This window comes from Leopardus geoffroyi, chromosome B3 (genome assembly GCF_018350155.1).
Source record: "Leopardus geoffroyi isolate Oge1 chromosome B3, O.geoffroyi_Oge1_pat1.0, whole genome shotgun sequence".
Lineage (NCBI taxonomy): Eukaryota > Metazoa > Chordata > Mammalia > Carnivora > Felidae > Leopardus > Leopardus geoffroyi.
The window spans coordinates 73,271,774-73,278,487 of NC_059337.1; the positions used below are offsets into that span (position 1 = coordinate 73,271,774).

Consider the following 6,714-nt stretch of genomic DNA (forward strand, 5'->3'; position numbering starts at 1 on the left):
GCTTGTGCTCTCTCTCTCAAAAATAAATAAACATTAAAAAAATTTTTAATAAAATATGGGGCACCTGGGTGGCTCAGTCAGTTGGGTGTCTGACTTCAGCTCAGGTCATGATCTCACCAATCTTGAGTTCAAGCCCCGCAGCAGGCTCTGTGCTGACAGCTCAGAGCCTGGACCCTGCTTCAGATTCTGTGTCTCCCTCTCTCTCTGCCCTTTCCCCACTCATGCTGTGTGTGTCTGTCTCTCAAAAATAAATAAACATTAAAAAAACATTTAAAAAATTTTTAATAAAAGAAAATAATATATAAAAGAATAAAAAAAAGAGAGAAAAAACAAATGAGATGCTATGAGATTGTCAGAACGACAATGTTATACTCAACACTGGTCAGCTCCTTCCACAGGGTCACAGTCCTGGCATGTTCCTGAGTTATCCCAAGTAAGTCTTCGAGAAATTAAAGTGTTGAACTGTGGCATGTGAAGAGTTATTACACATTGGGAAAGAAACCCACTAGACTGGAAGCTGTGTTCAAAACTTAGTTCTACCCTGTGAGAACTTGAACTCCTCACCTCCCTTCGCCAAGCTCACTTATATAAGGTAAAGAGGCCAGAATTGATACAGCCTGAAGTCCTTTCCAGTTCTTACCCTCTATGACTCTATGATCAGTTGTCCTCATTTCCTAGGAACTGAGAAAAAGAGAAAACATTCTGAGATTTCAGCAAAAAGAAGTTAAAAATGAAAATCTCCTTGAAATGAAAATCATCAACAACTGTAAAGAGGTACTAGTAAGAATAATTGATGGCCTACAGTCATGGGGGATACTTTTCTATCTACAAATCACTGCTCAAAGCAGTTTGCATGTTTTAATTTGTTTAATCTTCACAACAACGCATTGCCATTATTATCCTAATTTTACTAATGAAGGCACTGAAGCAAGGAGAGGTCAAGGCATTGCTCAAGGTCAGACTGCTGGTGAGGGCTGAGCTTGGACACAGGCCCAGGAAGCCTGCCTCCAAACGTACTTTGCCACACAACTCAGGAGTCTTCTTTTTCTGGAGTTTATTAAAAGCTATTTCTTAAATACTATCTGTGGGCAAAAAAGTGGGCCTTGTACCTTCCCAGAGTCCTTTTTGACCGCAGGGGGCTTTACTCTGTAAGAGGAAGCCAAGTAAGGAAGGCAGAACTATTTCTGATTGGGTGCCCATGATTCTACCCTTATGTTATGCACCCAAGACTGACAGCTTCCATGGCATGTCTGTTGGCACTTTCCCACCTCAGTGTCCAGCCTGTGGTGTCTGCCTGGGCCGGACTTCCTGGTATTGGTCCTTTTCAGTAATGCACAAGTCACCATTTTTGAGGTAGTATGAGGTCTGTGTCTGACAGTTCTTATTAGTGCCTCCTCTTTTCCAGAGGTCCGGTCACTGAATTCTCAATCTTCAGAAAGCTCTCTCCTATCTAGCCTTGAGGATACTCTCCTGCAGGACCTCCCCAGTCTTAGGGTACATTTAATGCACCTTTTTAGGAACTGAGAGATCTTTTTCCACCCTTCCAAAGAAACCTATAAAGTGGGGCTACTAACCTATGAAGGGTAACATTTGTCCATCATCATGCTGACCATGCTGCCTACATGGGTTTAGTTCTGACTATAGTACTTGGCCAAGAAAACCCAATTCCCCTTAATGAATCCCAGCGATAAATATCCCCTAACCCCACTTCAGTGCCCTGGCCTTTTCCTTTAAAAAACTATCAGGATCTTATCCAGGGGAACTGGAAAGAAAAGCTAGGGAAATTGAAGCTGCTCTCTTGCCAGAAATACATTTTCTGAAGAGAGAAGATAGTGAAGGGTACCTGTGCCAAATCACATGCTGGAAAGAAGCTATCTGAGAGCTGGGGAAACTTCCACCTCCTAAGTAGAGCTAGCAGCCTGTTGAAAAAAACAAAAAATTGGGAGTCAGAACTCTTACTTCCTTTTGTATAACTTTAGAAAGTCAGTGAACTTCGTCAAGCCTCAGATGCTCATCTGTACAATAAAGAGTTTATATTAAATGATCTCTGCAGTCCCTTCAGCACCACCACCAACAAACTATAGGTCTCTGCCTAGGAAGAGAGACAAGGAAGAAGCCGTGGGACAAGAGAGATCACATTTGACAGATTCCCAAGATTGGGAAGCACAGATTTCGGCCTAGCTGATTCCTTTATGTGACCCAATGAGGATAAAATTTTTTAAAAAGAACTAAATGAAATACACTCATGGTTAATCAAAGGGGATTGAAAGTCATTGCTAACCTCACACCTACCTTGCTTTGCCTCCAGCTCACCTCCCTTGAGACACTCCTCCTTCTCTTTAATGCCTCATCATGATTCTCAAAAACTGTGATCACTCAAGGTTGAAGCTTTTAATCTCCCATGTATAAAAGGATATGCAAATAGAGTTCAGTTTCCTGTTGAGTCTCTGCCAAGGTCTTAGCCTGGCAGTTCTGGGAAAGGAGCCAAAGACCTCATATTTCTTGGCTGTTAACTTTCTCCCATCTGTGCTCAAGTCAGCAGCCTGGGCTTCAGGCTATAGCTTGTCTTTAGACTCACACTTTCCTAGATTTTCTAAAGGAACTCTTGAGAATGTTTCTGCAAGAAAGTAACTTGGCACCCAAGTACCCAGACAGAGGATTATCTGATTATATTTTGGGACAGTAAGAAAAAGACCAAGAAGTCTATATTCCCTAAATACAGGCTTAGAATCTAATCTTGCAAGCTACTTGAGGTACTGATATTAATTTGGTCTTAGGCGAGGCTTGCAAATAAATCATCTGTGTCTCCAATACAGGGTGTCTCACATCATACATACACATGATGAAAAACACAAGGTCCTCAGGTATAACAGCACTGAAAAGCATTCACAAACAAAAGGCCTGAAAAACACAAGACATCTCAGAGTGTTTCTGGGCCAAGAGGGTCTACTAAACAAAGAATCAGGGATCAGACAAATTGTCCCCTGTGTCTCCCTGATTGAACTCACACGAAATAACAGCTTCCAATTTTATTCAACACAAGGCATCCAGCCCCAAGTTTATTGAAATATTGTTACCAATATTCTGATGGAAAATTATATGTTCCAAACTATGTTAAATCTGACCATTCTCTAGGCATGTAATTTTCTCTTTTTCTATAAATGCTCTGGGCTTATTTGTATTTTCTAGTATTTCCCTTCTGAAGCTAATTCCCAAAGGGCTTTCCTGTGCATTCTTATTTCCATTACAAGGTCAATGTACAAGTTAAAATTTTGGATTTCTTCAGAAATCTCTACGGAGAGATTTCCTCTCCCATTTCTTCGTTATCCCAGGCAGTTATCGGAAGCAATGAGTTCAAGCTTGGACTACCTTGGGACAGTACAACATTAATAAAAAAAATACTCTCAGTATTATTGTTCCATACCTATCATTCACTTAATGTTTTCTGCAGCATCACTTTATAAATATCTTTCTCTAATCTTGATCCTTGGACTTCCTCTTTATAATATCATACTTTCTTCTTTGAAATCTACTCACAGGGTGTTGATACCCTACAAACTTTCACTCCTCAGTTTTTCCTTCCAGGACCCCGCACCCTGAGTTTTACATCCTCCACAAGAATTGTTCCCAGATCATTTGCATCTCAATAGGGAATGCAAACCAGGTCCCTTCCTATTCCTATTCTTGTTTCTCAGTCCTACCCCAACCCATGCAGGTCTAGAAAGTTAGCTCCACCTTGCGCCACTTGTGGGCATTTTTCTCAGAGATCTGTCCCTGGAGCGGCATCTGGGGACTGAGACTGAACTTCATTGATACTATGAATCTTGCAGGTGCCTAACTCAGAAAGACTTGAAAGTTTCTAGCTAACTCCAGGACCAGCTACTTCATCACTGTAATTTTCCATACACATTGAGAGAAAAAGTTTGGTCTATCTACATATCACTCCTATAAAGGCTCAGAACTAAATCTTAAATTCTACAGGATATATAGATCCTATGAAGCTCCAGAGGGCAAAGGCTTGAATGCACCAGTTCTGTGGACTGTAATAGCTGTCCAATCATATGCCTTCTTTGGAAGAAAGAAGCATTGACACCTCAGACCACTCCAACTCTCTGGTCTGCATTTGTTCTCCTAATACCATACCTCATTCTACTATGAATTTACCACAAATCTAGTCTACCCAAAGAAACCTGGAAAAAGTCAACATACTCTTGCATTAGTCTGGAGGCTCAAGGTAAAGTAAATGAATCTGACTCCAGGAGTAAAATCTTCCCCTCTCTCCAATGCAAAGACTCCAAGGGCTATGTATAAAGCAGGGTGCTAATCACCTTAAATTCCATTTGGATACATTTCTCCCCATTCCTATACATTGTTTCTGCACAGAGAATTCAGTGATGAAAATTGAAGATCTATCTGACATACACTAATTAACTCAACTATCAGTGCAGATTGATTGTAGGGGATGGGGAGACAATTTTGCACTGAGATTTATTAACCTCTATTTTCATGAGGAAAATAATAGAGAAACTTACTTCCTACAATGACTTTCTCTCTGGATAGACTGTTTGCCAGGAGGGGTTAGGATGGTTCTGCCACGGCTTTTTGGCTTCCACACCCCACACCATCTGTCCTCCATCACATCTGGAGGAAGTATTTCTTTGTTCAGCATTGTCCACGCCATCGCACTGATCCCAGTAGTCACAACTTACTATACAGATTGGCTAATAAACCTGGAAAAGCCCATGTTCTAAGGGAATGGGTGGGACCTGGCTGCTGGGAAACTGCTCACATCCTCTGCTGACTCAGTATTCTACCAGCTGTTTAATCCAACAGATGCATCTCCTTAAGAGGCACAGGAGACCCAGAACATCCACATCCTGTGGTTCCCTGTACCCCTAACACCCCACTTTTGAGTTCCTTTCCAATTCAGAGAACAAAAGCCGCTGGCTCTGGGCCAGTTCGCAACAGATGTGGGTCGCAACCGCCAACCACCCAGGGTAGGGCATGAGAATCAGATTCTTAAAAATTCCCATACGTGTGATCCCATCAGTCATCTAACACCTGCTCAAAGATAGACTGGGAGACTTTCTCCTGAGCATCTTAGGGATTTAATGCTTTCTGTTGGGAATTAAGAAGACTGAGTTTACTAAGATTTAAGAAGACTGAGAGTTAAAGGAATCATTGAAAAGTAGGTATTACAACTTTACATGTACTTAAGGAAAATCTGGATATCTACCCCAAATTCTGACATAATGGCTTCCTGTATCATTGACCTTGCTCATCCCACTCTCCAAATCCCACAGGGTGATCACTTTCCATATAGACATTCAAAGCCATTTGCACCAGGACCGTTCTTTACTCCACATGCAGGACAATAGGAATGGGATTCTGCTGATCAGAATGCCATTACTTGCTCATGCCAAGCCTTGCAAGGTCATTTCTTTGTACTCTGTCTGTGAGAGATTGTACCCTGGATATCCCTAAGTCTGTAGATTTCCTTACTATTTGTTTTACTCCAGTAAAATGGTCCCTATTGTGTACTGTCTACTTAGTAAAGCTAAGAAAAATAGAAAGGACAAGGACAAAGTCCAAGGAAAGAAACAAAGACATTAATACCAGATAAAATACTATTGTGAACTTCAGAGTATTTATCACTTGAATTGATATTAACCTGATCTCCCCCTCCCCAAAACACAAGAGTAAATATTAGGATGGGTATTTTCTTAGGGTCTCTGAAAGAAAATGTGAGACTATGAGGCTCCTGGGTGGCTCAGTCAGTTAAGTTCTGACTTCGACTCAGTCATGATCTCATGGTTCGTGGGTTCGAGCCCCGTGTAGAGCTCTGTGCTGACAGCTCAGAGCCTGGAGCCTCCTTTGGAGTCTGTGTCTCCCTCTCTCTCTCTACCCCTCCCCTGCTCGCTCGCTCTCTCTCTCTCTCAAGAATAAACTTTAAAAATTTAAAAAAAGAAAGAAAATATGAGAACTCGAGAAGTGCAGACTCTTTGAATCCTGCAGAATCCACCAAAAAAAAAAAAAAAAAAAAAAAAAAAGCGCATAGCTCTGACTGGAATAATCCAGTCTTTGGTGATCCAAAGTTCTATGCAAACTGAAAAGCAGGTCATCCATGGCTCCCCATTCTTATCTTTATGTGTCTTTCCCTTGGGCCCTCCTCGCCATCACACCCCTCATATGCTTTCATTCTATTCCCACAAAAACCCGATATCAAAAAATGACTTGAAACCAACTCACACTAATTTAGTGAATGACAGAAATAGATGGAGGCTTTGGTTTCTCTCAGGTTGCAATGAGAGGGAGGAAGCCTTGCATTTTAATCGAGACAATAGCTGTAAGCTAAAGACTAAGCAACCATGGTGACATTTTCAAAACTTGAGGAACACTGACCAAAATGAAAGATGGAAGCTTGTCCTCTCTTTCTCTGGAGGCTTAGTGTGGATCATACAAGAGAGTCTGGACTCTTCCAGAGCAGCCACTTCTCTTCCAAGTATGTCCAAGAAGAGGCCCAGCTGGAGCACACAGAGGACATCATCTTGCCCAAGAAGAAAAGAAGGCAGAATTGGAGCAAAGAGGAAAAAACAGATATTTCAATAGCAGGAATAGCTTTGTGATATTTGACTACATTCAGCAGTGAAATAAACATCCTTGTCAGAGTGCGTTCAGGTGGATGCCTACACTGGGAATGTTGTCTACACCGGT

At 41.5% G+C, this 6,714-nt stretch overlaps 1 long non-coding RNA gene across 1 annotated transcript; it reads right to left on the bottom strand.

Moving 5' to 3' along the window:
- Positions 1-357: 357 nt before the first annotated feature.
- LOC123583371 lies at positions 358-4,753 on the bottom strand. The gene is made up of 4 exons (XR_006704841.1): positions 3,538-4,753; positions 2,293-3,498; positions 1,844-1,919; positions 358-681 (listed from the first exon to the last, which is right to left on the bottom strand). It is a non-coding gene; the product is annotated as an uncharacterized LOC123583371 (long non-coding RNA).
- Positions 4,754-6,714: the final 1,961 nt, after the last annotated feature.